Source organism: Rhinopithecus bieti, unplaced genomic scaffold (assembly GCF_001698545.2).
Source record: "Rhinopithecus bieti isolate Rb0 unplaced genomic scaffold, ASM169854v2 scaffold_38981, whole genome shotgun sequence".
In the NCBI taxonomy this organism is placed as follows: Eukaryota; Metazoa; Chordata; class Mammalia; order Primates; family Cercopithecidae; genus Rhinopithecus; species Rhinopithecus bieti.
This window is the reverse complement of record NW_016819573.1, coordinates 4,655,334-4,677,014: the sequence shown is the minus strand read 5'-3', so window position 1 is coordinate 4,677,014 and position 21,681 is coordinate 4,655,334. Positions and strand designations below refer to the sequence as shown.

General features: G+C 40.7%; 1 protein-coding gene across 3 annotated transcripts in view; it reads left to right on the top strand.

The window, feature by feature from the left end:
- Positions 1–21,681, top strand: part of ZHX3 (zinc fingers and homeoboxes 3) — a 74,856-nt gene that overhangs the window by 2,011 nt on the left and 51,164 nt on the right. Inside the window, exon 1 of one of the 3 annotated variants that reach the window (XM_017859080.1) lies at positions 2,841–2,858. The exons of 1 other annotated variant lie outside the window; for it this stretch is intronic. The gene's annotated coding sequence lies outside the window, so the exon portion shown is untranslated. Of the gene's footprint in view, positions 1–2,840; positions 2,859–17,753; positions 17,770–21,681 lie in introns of those variants that run through there. One more of the 3 variants, XM_017859081.1, reaches the window with a different exon arrangement.

Genomic DNA, 21,681 nt, shown 5'->3' with positions numbered 1-21,681 from the left:
CGGAGTCTTGCTCTGTCGCCCGGGCTGGAGTGCAGTGGCTGGATCTCAGCTCACTGCAAGCTCCGCCTCCCGGGTTCACGCCATTCTCCTGCCTCAGCCTCCCAAGGAGCTGGGACTACAGGCACCTGCCACCTCGCCCGGCTAGTTTTTTGTATTTTTAGTAGAGACGGGGTTTCACCGTGTTAGCCAGGATGGTCTCGATCTCCTGACCCCGTGATCCGCCCGTCTCGGCCTCCCAAAGTGCTGGGATTACAGTTTTTTTTTTTACTGTGAATGTGGTCTCAAATAATATACACTGAAGTATTTGTAAAATTGTGTTTCCTTTTGTTGGTACTTTGACCATGAGAGATGGCAAGGGTGGGGGCACTAAAATCGTCCTGCAGTCCTTGTGAAGTGCCTTAAGGTCAAGGTTGGCTTTGAGTTATCCTGTATGGCCCTAGAGATGGGATTCCATGTCCTCAGTTACATAAAAAGACAACTTTTCCAGGACTGGTGATAAGAGTGAGAAGTCTTGAAATGTCCTGTCAACTGTTAATTAGGACTATAGCAACCTCAACAAGGAAGCATCTCATATATAACAGACTCCTGGTCAGAGTTTTCAGTTTTGACTTTAATGGATTCGTTTGTTGTGTTAAGGAAGAGAAAAGATAGTATTTTGTAAAAGAATTATAAACCTCTAATACAGGACTTTAGAAATCTACCTTCTACATTCTGTGTTGTCTCCTTTATAATAATAGATTGTATATATAAGTAATGGGTGAGGAAGAACTGAAGATTACTTTAGGATTTCTTACTTAAAATGTCAGAAAAGGGATTGGGCATGTTATATGGTAGGAAAACTGTTACAAGACTCCTGGATAAAGTTAGGGAGAAACTGAAAAATAGAAGATGGGCATGTTAGAGTTCGACTTACTTGGCAGTATAAAATGGAAGACTTCCCTCTTCTGGGCTGTGGTCACCAGCATCACGGGATGATACCTGGATTTGGCTCTGTTGGGCCAAAGGGGACTAAGACATGTTCACATGGTCTCAGGTGATGGATTAAGAAAACACAGGAACTAGCTCAGTGGCGAGGCCTGAGAAGACCTAGAGCAATGACTCTGGAAACTACTAGAAGTAAGGCAGGCATCCAGTAGCCCTGCTCTGCTGTCTGCACTGTCTTCTCTTGACCCCCTGCCCCCTATCCCTCTGCTCCCTAACTTCTCATTTCCCTCTCCCAGCCCCTACTCCCTGGATCCCATACCCAAAGCTTGAAAAGAGGACATTTCCTGGTCTTTCGGGCCTTCTGCCTTGTACCTCTGGTCTTTTGGAGCGTAAGGCAGGGGTAGACAGCCAACTCATCAGTAGAAAGATCCACATTAATGGTGGCTACCAATGCTAAAGATTATTTCCTCCTCCCTAGGCAGCAATACGGTTATCTCGAATAGACTGCTTTACTTGGAAAAAACCATTTTTTAAAATTAAAAAAGCCATTCTTATTGTAGATAATCTGAAAAACATAGGAAAGAATAATGAAGATAATTGAGATTCCTTTAGTGATATCTTGATATCATCCCTTTTAGATATTTATTTAGAAATTACTTACATACAGTGTAAAGCCATGTTTTATACATATATATATATACACACACATATATATATATATATATATAAAACTATGTTGTTGAATTTGAAGTCGGTTTTTGTGAACAGCATATAGTTGGGTTGTATTTTTATTCTACTCTGCCAATCTCTGCCTTTTAGTTGGTGAATTTAGATCATTTACCTTTAAACTAATTATTGACATATTAGAGCTTTAATCTGCCATTTTATTATTTATTTCTTTTCTTGCCTTTCTCTGGGTTGCTTGAACATTTTGAGAGGTTTTTATCTTGACTTTCTAATGGTATTTTTTAGTGTATTTCTTTGTATCATTTTCTTAGCAGTTGCTCTGAGTATTACAGTATACCTGTGTGACTTACTACAGTCTACCGTTATCAGCATTTTACCACTTTGAATGAAATGTGGAAACCTGATTTCCATCCAGGTCCCTTTACATTCCCCCTTTTAATTTTAATTTTTTAAAAAAGATACAGGGTCTTGCTATGTTTTCCAGGGTAGAGGTGAACTTCTGGACTAAAGCAATATTCCTGCTTTAGCCTCCCAAATAGCTGGGACTACAGGAGGATAATCATTATATATATATCTCCCAATCTCTGCCTTTTCTGTTGTTTTCTGTTCCCTTTTGATGCTTCAGAATTCTTCTTTTAATCGTTTCCTTCTGTTTGAAGAACTTCCTTTAACCATAAAAATGTTGTGCCACTTCCTTCTGGCCTCCATGGTTTTATTTTTTAATTTTATTTATTATTATTTTTTATTTTTAGTAGAGACGGGGTTTCACCGTGTTGGCCAAGCTGGTCTTAAACTCCTGACCTCAAATGATTCACCTGCTTTGGCCTCCCAAAGTCATAGGATTATAGGCATGAGCCAGCGTGCCCGGCCAGGCCTCCATGGTTTTAGATTAGAAACCTTTTGTCACTTGAATTGATGTCCCCTTAAAGGTATTATGTTGTTTTTCTCTGCTTTCAAGAGTTGCTGTCTTTAATTTACAGAAATATAATTAAGATGTGTCTTGGTATGGATTTTTTTGAGTTTATCCTATTTGGGATATGTTTACCTTCTGAATCTGTAGGTTTACGTCCTTCACCAAATTTGGGGAATTTTCAGTCATTATATTTTTGAATACTCTTTCAGCCCTTCTCTTTTTCTTCTCTCCTTCTGAGACTCTGGTCATATGAATATTGGATCTTTTGCTGTTGTTTTACAGGTGCTGGAGGTTCTGTTTCAGTCCATCTTCATGGTTTTGCCATGTTGCCCAGGTTGGTCTCGAACTCCTGGCCTCAAATGATTAACCCATCTTGGGCTCCCAAAGTACTGGGATTACAGACGTGAGCTACCATGCCTGGCCAACAGGTGATTTTTTAAATCTACTTTTGACATTTTGTCTATTAGGAGAGTCTGGGTCCTATTTAAATCTTCCATTTTAGCAGGCAGTCACACTGTTTAGATTTAGCATGTGAGTTGGAATTTACTCTTGTGGTTTACTTTTCAGAGCCTTTGCAGTACTCTTGGTCCACTTGGTTTATCTGGTACTGCCATGGCTCCCACTAGTGCCTGTTGGTGCTGTCTGATGGGGGTAAGGAGTTTCCCTAGGCCATGCTGCCTGGTATCTAGGTAGAGGAGGGAGTCTCCATCCTGCTGGGATGAAGCATGCTTCCTGGAGGCCCTGTAGTGGGGGGGGAAACGTGTTTTCCCAGACTGCTTTATTGTTGTGCTTTATTGTTAGTGGGGTCCTGAGCTATCCCCCTTGTTGGTGCTTCCAGCTGGCCTGGTATTGTCAGCAGAACTCCCATTCAATCCTCTGCTGCCCTCTGTTGCTAGATTGGGGGTTGGGAAACAGCCTTGGCCACCTTTTCTATTGAATGGGGTGTGGTCATAAGATGTGCTGCTATGTTGTTCTTCCAATCCTGGGTCCCTAAGTAATTTACCTTCCTTTTTCTTTCAGACTTCTCCTTTCGTTGCCTTTTGTGTTATTTTAAGGATTTAGAGTTGTACTTACAATGAGGTAGGGGGAGAAATGGGTTTACACTGTCTTGTCTGAACGATGACAGCGTTCTATTTAACCATTCATCTTTTGGATGCTAAGATTGTTTTAAATGGTGAGTAGATTAGACTTTGTATTGGAGAACTGGGGGAAGGAGGCCTCCCAATGGCCTTGATATCTGAAAGGCTTTCTTACTCCACAGACTCATGGGCTGGGGCCTGGTTGGCCGCCCAGTACAGGCTATTACTCATCTGCCTTCCGCTTGCTTGGCTGGTGATGTCAGTTCTTCGTGTCTGCTTTACAGGCAGGCTTTTCTTGTTCTTATGCTCACTGAATAATGCAGTAGTTTGTTACACTTTTAGCACGATTAAAACAGATGAACTGTCACTTTCGTAGGGTCTTTTCTTGGCCTATTCTTTTGGTCAATATTGTTTCCTTTTTGGCAAGGGAATTTTGCAATTTATTTTAAATTCAGTCATGCAAATTGTTTTTAATTGTGACTTAACTATGAGATATTTTTTTATGTGAACATTTCTGTTTCAGGGCTGCAAAGCAATGACCAAGTTTTCTTATATTAGTGTGAAGAAAGTTTTAACATTTTCCATTTGTGAATGAGGAATTTGAGGTCATCTTCGTTCTTCCAAAGTAAATGTGCCTTTAAAAAAGTCAGAGTGAGAAATCCTTTATAGTGGAAGTCATGGGTCATTTTGTATAGTTTACAAGAATAGTTTTGCACAAATAATTTCAGGTTAAAATTGCATACTATTTATTCCCACCCATTTCCTTTATTGGCTGTGACACACAGGAATTACGCCCATTGCTTGACTAACCTTTCTGACCTTTTGTTACTTGGCTATAAATTGACTTGGGTCTTTTGCAAAAACACTGTCAGGGGGGAAAAATTCTTTTTGTTAGAACCCAGCCAATTCCTGCTTCAGTGGAGAACAGTTTGTTCTCCTGAAGAAATGAGCCAGTTCAGTGAACAGAAAAACATAGCCATAAACTGGCATCGTCAAAAACTGCAAAAGCGATTGCCCACATTCATTCCACAGAGGAGGGAGCTTTATAAAAGAATGAGGTCTTGGGGAGAGAAATACAGTTTTGAGCTCCACGGGCTTTAGGTCAATGTAATTGACTCGTTAGAGTGAGCTATAACCACATCAAAAAATTTTCTTTTCCTGAGCTCTGGCAGCCACCAACATTTTAACATTTTAAACAGGAATATTGTAGAAATTCTCCTGCTGCCTGCTTTCAGTCCTCTTGACTGTGTTGTAGCATGTATCCCCTGCATTTCATCTGATCTTCCCATGAGATTGGAAGCTGCCTCTGTTCAGCAATGCAAACATTTCCCGAGTAACTTCTCTGTGCAAAGCTGAGTAGTGTTATACTTCTAGCAGAGAAGACATTAATAACAGTCAGTGAATTACAAAAAAAAACACCAAAAAAACCCTGAGAAATCATTGTATGACAGGCACAGGTGCAAAGTAGTAGAAAAACCTACAAGACACAGTTCTGGACAGACTGTATCACAGAAGTAGAGGCATTTGAGAGAGGTTTGAAGTCTGTTGAAGAGTTTTCCAAATGGATAAGAGGAGAAGAGTATTCTTGTCAGAGAGAGGAGTATATGTAAAGCTGAAGAGTGATGACCCAGCATGGGGTTTCAGGTACTATAAGTAGATTTATGCTTGGGCATAAAGTATAAGGAGGGAAACGAGTAGCAGACAATGAAACTGGGGAGGTGTGGGAACCTGATACCATGGGTCTCAAATGCCACCTGAGACAGTTAGGAATTTATACTGTAGGCCATGGGAGCTCTGTAAGAGCTCGAAGCAGGGGAATGGCCTAGGCAGAGTTGAGGTGGGAAGATGTGGGTTTGTAAGGAACTGTTCAGAAAGGGTGGATTGGACCAGACTACGATAGGATGATGACACCAGGCTGAAGTGGGCAGACTTTGTCCTGCAGGGAATCACTGAAGACAATGATCTGTGTTCTGGAAAGGCAAATATGGTTGTGATTCAAGGGAGCCTACAGGGAGGGGAGGTTACAGGCAATGTAGATTGCTGAAATTACTGCAGAGGTTTACAAGCCACAGGAGATAGATAGTGCGCCGTAAACCTTACTCAGGGCGCAAGTTGGTAACCGGGGAGTGGAGGGGAAGAGGAAGGATGCAAAAAGCCTGAGCCTGCTACTTAATTCTCCTGTTAAAGACAGTTAACGGGCACTTAATGCCTGTTAAAGACACTTCCACACAGACTGTGTTGTTTAATTTTTATAGTGGGCCCTCTTGTCTGTATTCAGATGATTTCCATTGTGCAGAAGAGAACTGAGGTTTGGGAAGTTCAATACTTTGCCCAAGACCCAAATGACCTGTACTAGGAAGTAGCTGAGTCCAGATTATAACCCAGGTTCATCCAACTCTGAAAACAGTGACATATCACCCTTGACTAGTACTTGCTATTACTGAGCTGCCCAGTATTAAGCAAGTCTCAAAATGTGTATGTACTTTTTTATTCTTTTTTGAAACAGGTTCTCCCTCTGTCACCTAGGCTGGAGTGCGGTGGCATGGTCTTGGCTAACTGTAGCCTCGACCTCCTGGGTTCAGGCAGTCCTCCTGTCTCAGCCCTGCCGAGTAGCTGGAACTGCCGGGATGAGGCACATGCCACAATGCCCAGCTAATTTTTGTATTTTTGTAGAGACAGGGTTTCGCCATGTTGTCCAGGCTAGTCTCAAACTCCTAGGCTCAAGCGATCTGCCAGCCTCAGCCTCCCAAAATGCCAGGATTACAGGTGTGAGCCACTATTCCCAGCCATATACATATTCTTTATAAGAGTTCATGTCTATAAATCATAGTACTGCTAATATTTAGATACTAGTTTTTTGTTGTTGTTGTTGTTTTTCCTCAGATGGAGTTTTGCTCTGTCTCTCAGGCTGGAGTGCAGTGGCACAGTCTCGGCTCACTGCAACCTCCGCCTCCTGGGTTCAAGTGATTCTCCTGCTTCGGCCTTCTGAGCAGCTGGGATTACAGGTGTGTGCCGCGACGCCTGGCTAATTTTTGTATTTTTAGTAGAGATGGGGTTTCCTCATGTTGGCCAGGCTGGTCTTAAACTCCTGACCTCATGTGTTCCACCCACCTCAGCCTCCCAAAGTGCTGGGATTACAGGTGTGAGCCACTGTACCTGGCCTAGATATTAGTATTAATGCTAATAAAATTAATATTTCAAAAGCCTGGAGTTTTTTCTTCTTAACCTATTACCCTATGAAAACATCAGTTGTATCATTTTATTTGTTAAAATCTCACCATTTTAGAAGAATTGGTTTAGGGGAAAGCCCAACCAAATTGGCAAAAAGTGTGAGTGAGTGAGTGTGCTTAAAGAAATGTAATTTTAAAATGTTCAAGGTGTGTCTGTATGTGTAACAATTCACATTAGAATAACAGACTATGGCTTTCAGAAATTAGAGAACTTTTTAGGACTGACCTGAACTTAATGTAAGTTTAGTAAATGTGTGCTTTAACAGGTCTCAGAAAACATACCTTTTAGTTTCATATCTGAAAAGAGGCTTACTAAGCAAAATCATCTTTGGTGAAGTCCCAGGACAAATGAATGATTCTCTTTATGCAGCATTCATTCTACGTTCATGAGGTCATGGAGTCTGGGGTTAGGGCCTAGAAAAGGAGATGCAAAAGAACCAAAAACAAACCTGGCCTACTCTCTATCAAAAATATATTCCTGATTAATGGATCAGCTCCTAGTTAGTTACCACGGGGAAGTACCGTTCTATTTGATACTGAAGACTTGAGGTTCCAGCATTGAAGGCTGTAGTTATGGAATGTTGCAAGCTGTCTCTTTAGCATCTCACATTTTCATCCTTTCCTTGCTTGCTGCTTCTCAAAGTAGAACCAGAAATAATGAGTGTTTTCAAGGTAGTAAAGTGCAGGAAATGTGGGTAAAGTATCTCAATCTTAAGATTACTATATTATTATCTTTGTGGCATCACTGGTAGAAATTGCTAGGTTTTTAAGAAAAAATTAAGATCTAATGTAACTGAGCTGTGGGGCTGTAGCACACTTCCCTGCCCAAACAGTTGGAATTAAATATAGCACAGGAAAAGAAAGCAAGCCCTGCTTTCCTCTAGTGGCTGCTGAGTATAGGAGAAGAGCAGGAGAGAGGCAGTTATGTAACTGGATGTGCTCATTAGTTCTGCTGTAAATTCACACAGCTGGACTTCTGCGGGTCCTTTGTTCACCTCAGCATTAACTCTTGCTCCCTTCTTTGTATCAGTGGAGCGTGTGCCTGGCACATAAGGAAATGCTAGAGTCACAGAACTCAAAACACAGCCCCTGACGATCTCAGAGCAAACAGACAAGTAAGCAGGCAGCTACAACTTGCAGGGGGCAAGAGGCTGTAGGTGCTGAAGTGTGAGGAGGCACAGCATGGAGGAGTCTGCCAAACAAGCCCGGAGTCCCTGGCCACGGTGGGAGGCCTCTCAGTCTGTGAAGATGCCTCTGAACCTCACTTTCCTTCTGTATAGAAAGGAGCTTGTTATAACCACTTCATACATAGGTATTACATGATGCTATGAAAATTGAAGGTGGTGACTCATGCAATGTGCCTTGCCCAGAAGTGACACTCAGTGGGCATTTTGTAAACATTTACTTCTTGGCCCCTTCCCTTTCCTCAACCCCCATCCCCAGCCCCAGCATTACCTTGTTTTCTTTTTACTGGGAAACATGGTCCCTTTTGTGAACACTATTAATAGATCAATTTTGAACGTCAGAATACTCTCATCTTTACTCCCTGCTCTTCTTTCCTTCCTCCCTCCCAGGACTAAGTATGCCAACTCCTTTTGCTTTTCCTGGGCCAAAACCCTTCCAAGGGTGAGAGGTGAGGGAATAGGAGATGGCCCGAGAAGGTAAGGATGGCACTGCAGTCACAGAAACAGCACAAATCAATATTTCTCCCTATCCAGTTCCCCTCCTGTCCTCCCAAATAGGTGTGGGAATTCCAGGTTCATTATGACTATTCTATTAGCATTCCCCCTTGTTGTCTTCTCTTTCTTTGATTTACTGAAAGGAGAAAGAGAGTAAGGGTTTTCTCTTCCAAGCTGCCTGGGTCTAGAATCCATCCTCTCCACTTTTTTCTTCTTAACTTACAGTCCTACTCCCAGTCAGGATCCTACTGGACATTCATCAAAGGGTCCCCATCATGGGATCTCATTTACCTCCATTTGTCTTTTTTAAAAATATGTGTTTTAAAAAAAATACATACAGGGCCTTACTGTATCGCCCAGGCTAGTCTTGAACTCCTGGGCTCAAGTGATCCTGCTGCCTCAGCCTCCCAAGGTGGTAGGATTACAGGCGTGAGCTACTGTGCCTGGCTCTCCATCTGCTTTAAGGTAGTCAGAGTCCATACCTGAGGGCGTTGCTGAGAGGACTTGAGTCACACATCTGTCCCTCTTTCCTATTTGGTTCATGGCTTCCTGTTCTTACTCTGCACCTCCCCAGCCTCCACATTTAGCCAATCTGCAGTTTCTGGCACATCTTCACCAAAGGCACTGGTTTTCAACTAGGGATGACTGTGTCCCCCGGGGGGTATTTGGCAGTGTCTGGAGACTTTTTTGGTTGTCATGACTTGGGGACAGTGTGTTCTACTGGCATCTAGTGGGTAAAGGTCAGGGATGTTACTAAATCTCCTGCAATTTACAGGACAGCCCCCCAGCACATAGAATTATCTAGTCCTAAATGTCAATAAAAAGGTTGAGAAACCCTGATGGTAAGGGGTGGTCCACGAATCCCTTTGTGTTTGCCTGCTTCCATTTCTGTGTTTAGAGCTTTTGTTAACCTCAGAAGCATCTCCTTCCCAGTGGATGACTTCACATCTCTTAAGTTTTCCTTCACTCTCACTCCAGTCAGAGTTGATCGTCACCATAGGGTTTCTAAACTGCTTGTGTCCATTCATTGTAGCATTTACCACATTTGCCTTCTAATAGCCCCCTTCAACATGGTATGTTCTTTCTTTCTTTGAGAGTAGAGTAAGAGCTTGATTATGAGGATGACCATTGAAATCCCATATATTGTTATTATCATATAATAATATTATAAGGCCCCAAACTTCAGCACTAGGGGAGTCAGTGGCACATAGTGGAGTCAGCCCAGAACATAGTGTCAAGAGATTCAGTCTGGTATCCAACTATAATTGTCCAGCTCTGTGATAAAAGATATAACTTTCCTGAGCTTTATTTAGCTTCCACATAGGTAAGGCAGAAATAATATCCATTTCCTAAGATTGTTTGAGTCTGTGAGATGTTAGCATAGAACCTGGTCCATAGTGGTCATTCAAATATGGATTGAATCGGGAAAATGAAGCCCAGGTTCCAGATGTGACCCTGATAATAATTGGCTCATGGGGAAAAATTGAACTGTTTCTTACTACCTTGACAGCAGCAATCTTAATTCCAGGCAGCCACTTCACCACTACGCTTCATGAGTATGAAAAGAAACCGTACTGATGCTGGGCTGGTGGCACATCCTAGTCACTGTGGAATTAGTAGAAAGTGTTGGTGCTTTCTCCTAATTTCATGGAAGCAAAGGGAAATCACATACACTTCTGACCCCCATTATTTTATAGAGGAAATATTTCTCCCTCTCTTGGAACACTGGGAACCTAGAATCATACCCTGAAGGTTGGGAGGTCTGCCCTGACCTGGGTACCCAGAAGTCTGCTGCTTTGTAAAGGGACTGCTGAGGCATGAGAGGGATACCACATCCACTTAGACCCACAACTTTCTGGTACATGGAGACAAGCACAGAGGAAGTGGTATTACGTTTTGTTCAGACATTATAAGACATTTAGCTGTTTCCACCAAGCTAAAAGATTAGTGACAATTGATCCTGTGGGCAAAGACAATTGCCATATACTCTTAGGGATAGGGTTATAAAAATCATTTAATTATTAAACAATGGAAGTACTATCTAGTATTTGGCCAGAGGATTTCAAACTTCCTCCATATATGGCCTTATCTCTAGAACAGAATGGAAGTCTGTCCACATCAGGGAAAGAGCTGATTCCATACTTGGAGATAACTTTGAAAGGTCTTAAGGCCTGTCGAAATGTCATTGGTTTTCCATTCTGTCAGTTGCTAAAGACATAGTACACTAGTAGGTCATGGGTCAGAGGCCAGCAGGCAGATTGTGTATGATCAGTTAGGCATCAGTGTTGACAGGGTTCACAAAGCTAACAGCTGTGTAGGTGGCTCCTCACCCTATTTGCATTCTTTGATTTCTCCTAAGCCACTTTACTGCACATCTCAGGACTTAGCTCTTCACTGTAAATACACTCTTTCTACTCCTCACTCTTAATGGATGTTTGTGTTTTCTTGTCAGCCAGATGTACTGTGGTTAAGGATCTAGGCTTTGGAATTGGGAATACCTGGCTTTGAATCCTAGCTGTTGTCTGTTGCTTGTGTGACTGAGTCAAGTGACTTGGTCATTCAAGCCTTGGTTTCCCAATTTGGAAATTCAAGTTGATACTTAGCTCATAGGGTTTATCCAGTTGGTGGTAGTAGTAGTCGTTACATTTCTCGAGGGCAGAGACACTGGTTTTGAACTCTTCCTCCTTGTACGCGGTCTCTTAGAGCTGAGCATCTAGTAGCACTCAAATATTTTAAAATTTGAAATAATGACAGGTACACACATGTAAACACACACACACACTCTTAGAGGATAATCTGATAATTTAAAACACTCTAGAGGTCATGATTTTAAAGTGTTTGAGCTTATTTTTATAAATATGATACATAATTCATGGATTGGAAGAATAAATGTTATTAAAATGTTCATACTACCCAAAACAATGTACAGTCAATGCAGTCCCTATCAAAATATGAATGATTCTTCACAGAAATAGAGAAAGCAATTCAAAAATTTATATTGGAACCACAGACAACCCAGAATAACCAAAGCTATCCAGAGCAAAAAGAACAAAACTGGAAGAATCACATTACCTAACTTCAAATTATACACAGAGTTACAGTAACCAAAACAGCATGATATTGGCATAAAAACAGACGCATAGACCCGTGAAACAGAAGTGGGCAAAGATTTCTTGAGTAATACCTGGACAAGCACAGGCAACCAAAGCAAAAATGAACAAACAGAATCGCTTTAAGTTAAAAAAACTTCTGCACAGCAAGGGGGACAATTAAAGTGAAGGGACAACCCACACAACATGGAAGAAAATATTTACAAACTACCTTTCTGACAAAGGATTAATAATCAACGTATAAAGAGCTCAAACAACTCGACAGGAAAAAAATCTAATCCATTAAAAATGGGCAAGGGATTTGAATAGACATTTCTCAGAAGAAGACATACAAATGGCAAACAGGCATAGGAAAAGGTGCTCAGCATCGTTTATCAGAAATGCCAATCAAAACTACAATGAGATATCACCTCACCCCAGTTAAAATGACCTTTATCCAAAAGGCAGGCAATAAATAACAAATGCTGGTGAGGATATGGAGAAAAGGGACCCCTTGTACACTGTTGGTGGGAATGGAATTTCCCACTGCAGAGAACAGTTTGGAGGTTCCTCTAAAAACTAAAAATAGAGCTATCATACGATCCAGCAATCCCACTGCTGGCTATATACCCCGCAAAAAGGAAATCAGTATATCCAAGAGATATCTGCACTCTCATGTTTATTGCAGCACTATTCACAATAGCCAAGATTTCGAAGCAACCTATGTGCCCATCAACAGATGAATGGATAAAGAAAAATGTGGTACATGTACACAATGAAGTCCTGTTCAACCATAAAAATGAGATCCTGTCATTTGCAGCAACATGAATAGAACTGGAGGTCATTATGTTAAGTGAAATAAGCCAGGAGCAGAAAGACAAATGTAGCATGTTTTCAGTTATTTGTTAGAGCTAAAAATTAAAAGAACTGAGCTCATGGAGATAGAGAGTAGAAGGATAGAAGGATGGTTACCAGAGGCTGGGAAAGGTAGTAGGGTGAGCAATGGGGGGAAAATAGGGATGGTTCGTGGGTACAAAAAAATAGAATGAATAAGACCTGGTATTTGCCAGCACAACAGGGTGACTATTGTAAAAAAAAAAAAAAAAAAAAATAATTTAATCGTATGTTTACAAATAACAGTATAAAAGGATAAATACTTGAGGTGATGAATTCCTCATTTACCCTGATGTGATTATGTATCACATGCCCACATGCCTGTATCAAAATATTTCATGTAACCCATAAATATATACACTTACCATGTACCTACAAAACAAACATTTAAAAGGGGTTCTAAGATATATGTGAGTTACTAATCTTTGCAGTAAGTTCGATGATTTGAAGGGAAAGCGTCTGAGCTATATCATCTCAGCCCTCTGCCAAAATAACTTCACTTGATTATGATTTACTTTCCCATGCTCTGCCTTCTGGAGGATCCATGTAGGAATGGCCTATTGACTAGCCTGGCCAACATGGCAAACCCCCCCATCTCTACTAAATAAAAAATTAGACTGGCATGGTGGCACGCACATGTAGTCCCAGCTACTTGGAAGGCTGAGGCAGGAGAATCGCTTGAACCTGGGAGGCAGAGGTTGCAGTGAGCCGAGATTGTGCCACTGCACTCCAGCCTGGGCAACAGAGCGAGACTCCATCTCAAAAAAAAAAAAAAAAAAAAAAAAAAAAAAAAAAAAAAAAAAAAAAAAAAAAAAAAGGCCTATTGAGTGTGTGTGACTGCATCTTTCCAAACTAAGCCTCCTGCTTTACCCATTTTCTCTTAAATACAGTTCCAAGACATTCTTTTCCTTGAGTTTCCCTTCAAAAGAATTTATCTCTGTATAAGAATAAACATTTGTCTTTGTTAAATGATAAAAATAGAGTCCCTTAAAATACATTTCCATATTTGCTCTTGATACTGGGAATCACAGGGTCAAATTCAGTGCCAGGTGAAGGGTGGAGGACATTGTAATTGTTCCACTTCTCACAATGTCTCTTCTCCCACCCTCCCCAGTCCCTTCCATAGGAAACAGGGAATGTTTGTTTTTGTCTTCTGGTAGGAGAGGGATTGGTCCCACCCTCAGCTCCAGGGATAGATCTTGATTGTTTAAGCCCAGTCAGGTAAACCCCACACCTGTTGAACAGTGATTAACCCAGTGGCAGTCATGCCAAGAGGGTTTGTTCATGGCTGGGCATGTGACCTGTGCAGGCCATCAGCATGCTTGCTGAGGACTTTCGAAAGAAGGCTCTTCAGTCTTCTGATAGACCTCCCCAAGACATCCCTCTCTCTGTGTCCTTCTGGATGTTTGGGACTTGAAGCCTGGGGCTGCTGGAGTTATCTTGCTGTCATGAGGGAAGCTACCCCTAGGATGTGGTTGACGAAGTAGAAAGAAAGAAAATAGGCCCTTGTTTTCGTCATAGAGCAACTGACTCAAACTCAACCTGAAGCCGCTGAACTTTCCATTCACATGTGCCAGCATACCACCTTTGTCGTGTAAGCCCTTTCAAATTAGGTTTCTTACTTGCATCTTAGAATCCAAATGGTGCTTAATAGATAAGTTTCCTTGTATTTTAGTGATTCTAACCTGTGGATCAAGACCCTGCCTTGGAGGTTGGGGAGCAGGGGGTTGGAAGGGCCCTATTTTGGCAAGGAATGGATTGTTTATGTGAGCATATTTATGCAAAGTAAGGAAATGTCTTGCCTATGTATGTATTAATATTTTTCAAATTTATATTGCTGTTTTGATGAAATGTAAATTTCGATAAAAGTACTGAATTTGTAGGTTTTATCCTGTATTTTCACAATGAGCAGATGTTAGAAGCATCATATGAATTTGTCCAAAAAGATTTTTTTTGCAGAAATTTTTGACATGAGGAAGAAGCCCTTGCTTAGATAGATGTTTCCACCCTCTGTCTCTCCTTCCTTTCCTTCCTTCTTCTCTTCTCCTGCCATCACTCCCTGCTCCCTTCCTTTTTTTCTCTTTCTCTAAGTCTGTTATTACCCTGTTTTCCTTCTGTTGAGTCTTGTTACTCAAACTCTGTTAGAAATAGTTGAGACATAAATTCTAATTAATTTTATTTGGATGGCTATGTTAAGGTTCATTTAACTTTTCAGGGCCTGCATCGATGAGCTCTACATAAATGCAAACAAATAATGGGTATTGAGTGCTTTAATAGCAAGGGACCCAAACTGAAGTTCATTCCGCATGCAACAAATTGGGTGTTGGATGGGAATGCTTATAATGATTGACCCTGTTTTTTGTAGTAAGCAAGAAACTGCAAGTGAACCCCTGTAATTGATGTATTTAACGAGCACTCACTGTGTGCACATTGCCATTAGTGTAGCTGAGTGGTGCAGCACTGAACCCTTACCTCAAAGATCTTATAGTTCATTGGAGAGAAGAGACATGTACACCAGACACTGTGTAAGCCAGGGCTGTGTTTTATAAGGGAATACATAAGTTGACATTCTGGAACCTCTTTCTTAGAATTATCCTACCAGAAGAGCCCTCTAGAACCTTGTGTTTAGTAAATATTGATCACCGCCATTATAAAGTATGCTGTTTGTTAATAAAAACATATTCTATTCTGCCTTTTTCTTGGCCACTTTTTTTAGCTATACACAGCAGTTTTCTTTTTATTTTGTTTTTTTTTGCCGTAGAACCAACATTTTGGCACTGCCCCCCACTCTCAGCCATGTGTGCACATGCACGCACACACACCAAGTTTGCTGCAAGTACAGCATTACAATAATTCAAAATTATAACTGTCTCTCATGGAAAAGAGGCTGCCTGCTGGTTTGGCGTGGGGATAAGTGAACTAGCTGAACTGTACTTATTTATTTCGTACTAAACAATGTATAGCTGAATGCAAGTGAGAGAGACTTACAAGGACAACCTTGAACTATCTCCCAGTTTTTTCAAAACAAAACCAAAGAAACTTACCAACTCTGGTATTTCATGTCAGCAGTGACAAAGGCTCACTGAGCTCCCCAGTAGGTGCCTGGCCGTGCATGCTCCTTCTAGAATGCCAGTGGGAAGGCCAGGCTGAGCAGCCAGCTGGCTGTGGAGCCCTTATTCTAAGACTATGCTGCCACTTTCTTGTGACACTGGAGTCAAAAGCAAAAAGGGGCTTGCAGCCAGTAACCAAAGGGCTGTATTCAAGCAGTGACCTATTTTACACTGTAATCGGGTTGGGTTTCTCTTTTCCCTCGCGGGGCAGTAATCTCAAATTCTTCTGAGTGCTCGAGAAGCCAGTTCCCTGTTACCTCTTTGGCTTGGTTGTTTTTCACTTTCACGTAGGTCACTCTTAACTTGAGGACAGTAATATCTGTCCCTTTTCCCTGATTTGAGGGTAGAAGTTGGTTTATGTGTATAAAATGGAGAGATAGGAAAACATGAACCAAGGTAAGGATAGATGGCTTCTGAGGAGGAACAAAACCTGGTGAACTAGATAGAGAAAGGTATTTGGGATCATAGGTCCAGGGTCCTGCCCTTTCAAACCCTAATCACACATATGAACTAATTACTTAGCTTAGTCATCAAATTTTGCTTGTGCTTCATATGTGCTGGGTGTCAGATGCATAGTAATAAAAAGGTAGAGCTCTTGCATCAGCCCACAGTCTTGTGGGGGAGGAATCTTGTACCCACAATTACAATGCAGTGCCGCCAGTGCAGCAAGGGAGTTGGGCCTGAGTGAGGGTGTTAGATGTTGCTGGGGAGGGGGTACTAAGAAGGGTATCAGAGGAATTCCTCCTGAGCTTCTTACTCAGACCCTTTGCTACTCCAGCCTATCTCGCTTCCATGAGACCAGTGCCTAGCCTGTGTTAGGTTTTTTGTTTGCTTGTTTGTTGCCATTTAGGTCTATGCTATGTATGATCTGCAAGGGTCAGTTCTTCAGGTGGGATTTTCATGTCTCTTCAAGGAGAACTTTGGGACCAGAAGCCAGTGTGCCACATGGCTCCATCCTCCCAAAGGTGATATGCCTTGGGACCTTTATGCCTAGGATGATACATACTCCTGTCTCCTCTACCTGGACAACTTCTTTTCATCCTTTAAGACTTGTTTTTAGCATAAGTCCTGCCTCATTTATAAGTTCTGCCCTGATGTCCTGATAGTTCTTGTCTGGTGTCTCCATTGCCTTTTTCCTCTCTTCTTAGCATATAGAGCCTTGAGCTTCAACTTATGCTTCAACTCATCTATTTACACCCGTATCTATCTGTGTTCCCCCACTGCACTGTGAATCTCAGACACAGGGCCTATGTTTTATTCACCTAGGACATACCAGTTGCTTAGCAATGGTGAGTCACATGAAGGAATTATGTGTGTCATGTGAATGAAGTTCCCATCTGGCACCAAGATGGCTAAAGATATCGAGAGAGCTGCAAAAGATTCTTGATTGGGTCTCAGACTTTTTGAGCTCATTGAATGTCCTTTGTACTGAAAAGGATATGAGGAAGGTTTTGCAGGATAAAGCCTAGGGGATGTAAAAGTGGCCTGCTGGGATTTGGGAGACAGAGATCAGTAAAGAGGGGTGTATACACCACAACATAGCAGGGAGAATGTCTAAGGGAACACCCCCATTTAGGTGTTTCTTAACTTTTATATGTAATATACTCCTGAACACAGGGCAAAATTCACATTATCTGGCAGATGTTATCATGTCTCAGCATGGCGTGGTCGTGTGTCAACTAGTTGTATCAAAGTCTGAATTCAGCATTCAAAAGGTGATTGGGAAGTATCCATGTTTGCTATAGGCAGAAGTTGAGCTTGCTTGTGTAACAGCCTTCCTGGTACTTCCTGGTAACGGAGAAATCTATCACAGGCGCTTGATAAAGATGAATGTAGTGATTAAACGAGCCCTAAGACCAGCCTTGCGTAAGTTTCTCCTGACTCTGTCATTGTTTGGACCTTACATTTTGAAAAATACTGATACATATCAAGAATTTTCCTAGATTAAAAGACAACTATGTACACCAGAGGGTGCTGTGTTTCAATTTTCATATCTCTTTCTTTTCCACTCCTGTGGTTGCATGCTACGTGATTCATTTGAGGACTAGCCAGTTGAGAATTTGCCCTCAACAAAGGACTGTTGAAGACCTGAACACACCCTACCCACTTGCTGCTTTCCCAGCATAACAGATGAGTTCAGACACGGCTACACCACACTACCCAGGTCTGCTTTGCTGTATACTAGTTCTTAACCATTGAGTTCTTTGTTTAAAACTAGACCATCTTTTTTTTTTTTTTATGCTGCAGCTTAAGTCCATTTTCAGTATTCTTTCTTTGGTGAAAATGGAGACCATCTGGTCATCATCCTCTGGGTAATAACAATGATTGAAGATGGTTATTAAGTCACCCTTCGGCCTCTTCTCTTGCCTAGGCAAAATTGTCTTCATTTCTGTGGCCATTACCCATAAATCTCATTTTCCAACCCTTTAATCATCTTGGTGGCTTCCTTTGAAAACTACTTCAAAGGCTGTTTCACTGCCTCTATTTTGGTGGGGTCTGGGCTGTCAGCATTTAATGGATATGGAATGTGGTTGTTTTAACCATCTAGTTTCCATAGCTAGTTTCCACATCTCCAGGCCAATCACTATCATTAACCATTAGGAGCTGCTTTACCATCTTTTCATTGTGATTACTTTATAAATATTATTGATTAATGTGTTGCTTTGACTGAAAATACAAATTTTAGCTTGTAAATAATTTTAGCTATTGGCTAATACAATTTTACAGCCTCATGTGTATGGCGTTTGAGGTTCTTTTCTAAGCTATTTGATTGTAAGTGAGTATGTTATCTCTTATTAGAGGATATATTAATTTTCCTGTGTTTTATTCATTTATTAACTTCTCTCTGATTGCCTACCATGTGTCAGGCTCTGTACTAGGGATTGAGGACCCAAAGATAAACAAAACATGGGGCCTAATTCAAGGAGTTGACAATCTGGAGAGAAAGTCAACCACATACAAAAAAATTAAAGGTAGAATGTGCTATAAAAAATGATTTAGGTACAGTGGGTAAGTTTAGAAAAGCTTCACTGAGGATATCATATTTGAATTGGGTCTGAGCATGAATTCGTCTTCAGGTGAGGGAGGGGGTTAAAGAAAACTCTAATGGAGGGACTCTAGTATGTGTGAAGGCAAGGAGGCTGGTGTGTTTAGGTTGCAGTAAACCAAGTATGCCGGGCTTGGACTTGAGTGACTGGAAAGACAGGAAGATGCAATGCTGAGAAAAACTGCTCTTGCCAAGCCGAGAAATGTTCAACAGAAACATAAGGTGAGCTGCATGTGTCATTTAAAATGTTCCAGGAAAAATAAAAATAAAAAAATAAATAAATAAATAAAATGTTCCAGGAGCCACATTTTTAAAAAAATCAAAATTAACAAGTCAAAAAATAAGCTATCAAAGCAATAAAAAAGCGATGGGGGGAGATTAAATGCATATTACTAAGTGAAAGAAGCCAATCCAAAAAGGCTACATACCTGTATGATTCCAACTATATGACATTCTGGAAAAGGCAAAACTATAGAGACGGTAAAATGATCAGTGGTTGCCAGGGGTTAGGGAGGAGGGAGGGATGAACAGGCAGAGCACAGAAGATTTTTAGAGCAGTAGAACTATTTTGTATGATATTATAACTAATTGTAGATACATATCATTATAAATTTGTCCAAACCCATAGAATGTACACCAAGAGTGAACCCTAATGTAAACTGTGGACTTTGGGTGATAATGATGTGTCAGTGTAGACTGATCAGTTGTAACAAATGTACCATTCTGGTGGGGGATGTCAATAATGAAGTAGGCTATGCATGTGTGGGGCAGTAGGCATATGGGAAATATCTATACCTTCTGGTCAGTTTTGCTGTGAACCTGATCTAAAAAATAGCCTGCTAAGAAACACAAGTCAAATTAATTTTAATAATACATTTTATTTAACCCAATTTATCAGAAATACTAATATTTTAACATGTAATTGATATAAAAGTTATTAACTAGATATTTTACTTTTTTTGGTACTGAGTCTTTGAAATCTGGTCTGTATTTTACATTTATAGTACATCTCAATTCACAGTAGCCACATTTCAGATACTCAGTACACTCATGAGTATGTATGGCTAGTGGCTGCTGTGTTGGACAGGGCAGGTCTTGAAACCTGGACTTGCCTGACTCAGAAGCCTCAATTCTCAGCCACAGTGATATCCTGCTTCCTAAGTACTATAATGATAAACACAAGAGGAGAGGAGCTTTCAGATGATCATCTAATCCTATGATGTTAGCTGTTGCTCTCCACACTGCCCGGTGGCTCCAGTCTGAAGCATCTAGGCAGTGCTGTCCAACAGAAATATAATGAGAGTCAATATGTGATGATAAGTGTCTGATGAGCCACATTGAAACAGTAAAAAAAAAAAAAAAAGCAAAATGAATTTAAGAATGTATTTAACCTAGTATATCCAAAATATTATTTCAACATGTATTCAATATTAAAAATTATTAATGAAGGCATATAGACCAATGGAGTAGAATGGAGAGACCAGAAACAAACCCTCACACATAAGGTCAAATGAGTTTTTACAAGGATGCCAAGACCTTTCAATGGGAATAGGACAGTCTTTTCAACAAATGGTGCTGAGAAAACTGGATAGCTACATGGAAAATAATGGAATTGGATCCTTACCTTACACCATATATAAAAGTTAACTCAAAATGAATCAAAGACCTAAACAAAAGATCTAAAACTAGAAAATGCTTAGAAGAAAACAGGAGAAAAGCTTCACGACATTTGCAAACCATATATCTAATAAAGGGGTAGTATCTAGAACATACAGATAATTTCTACAACCCAACAAGAACAACAAAAAACCCCAGACAGCCTGATTAAAATGGTCAGAGGACTTGAATAGACATTTATTCAAAGAAGATACACAAATGAACAATAAGCACACTAAAAATGCTCAACGTTAGTATAATTAGGCAATACAAATCAAAACCACAGTGAGATACAGCCTCACACCCATTAGGATGGCAGCTCTGAAGAAAAGGAAAAAGAAAAAAGAAAAAACAAAATAACAAGTATTGGCATGGATGTGGAGAACTCTTGGGAACTCAGTGCACTGTTGGTGGGAATGTAAAATGGTGCAGCTGTTACAGAAAACAGTATGGCAGTTCCTCAAGAAATTAAAAATAGAATCACCATGTGATTCAGCAATTCCACTTCTGGGTAGATACCCGGAAGAGTTGATAGTAGGGACTCAAAGAGATTGTATGTCCATGTTCATAGCAACATTATTTACAATAGGCAAAAGGTAGAAGAAACCCAAGTGTTCATTGATAGACGGATGGATAAAATGTGGTATATACATACAGGGGGATATTATTCACCCTTTAAAAGGAAGTAAATCCTGACATACACTATAATATGGATGAACCTTGAGGATACTATGCCAAGTTAAATTGATCAGTTATAAAAAGGCAAATACTGTATGTGTCCACTTATATAAAATATCTAGAGTAGCCAAATCTACAGAGACAGAAAGCAGAATAGTAGTTGTCAGAAGTCAGGGGTGGGCAGGAAATGGGAGTTACTGTTTAATGGGTGTAGGGTTTCAGTTTTGTAAGGTGAAGAATTCTGGAGGCAGATGGTGATGATGGTTGCACAACAATGTGACTGTGTTAATGCTACTGAACTCTCCGCCTGAAAATGATTAAGATGGTAAATTTTATGTTATGTATATTTTACCACAATTTCTAAAAGTCCCTCCACCAAGAAAGATGTAAGTGCTTCTGAGACCATTAACTTTTCATATGGGAAAAGAGAAAAAGAAGAGAGATGTGAATAAAGGAAACTAGGAAAAAAAATAAGTATGCTTGGAAATCTGGATGTATGGTACAGTGGACTGAATGTATCCCCTAAAATTCATGTGTTGAAATTTTAATCCCTAATGTGATTGTCTTAGGAGGTGAGGCCTTTGGAGGGTAAGTGGGTCATGGGGTGGAACTCTCATGAATGGGACTGGTGGCCTTATAAAAGAGACCCCAGACACTCCCTGGTCCCTTCCGCCATGTGAGGACAGTGGGAAGTTG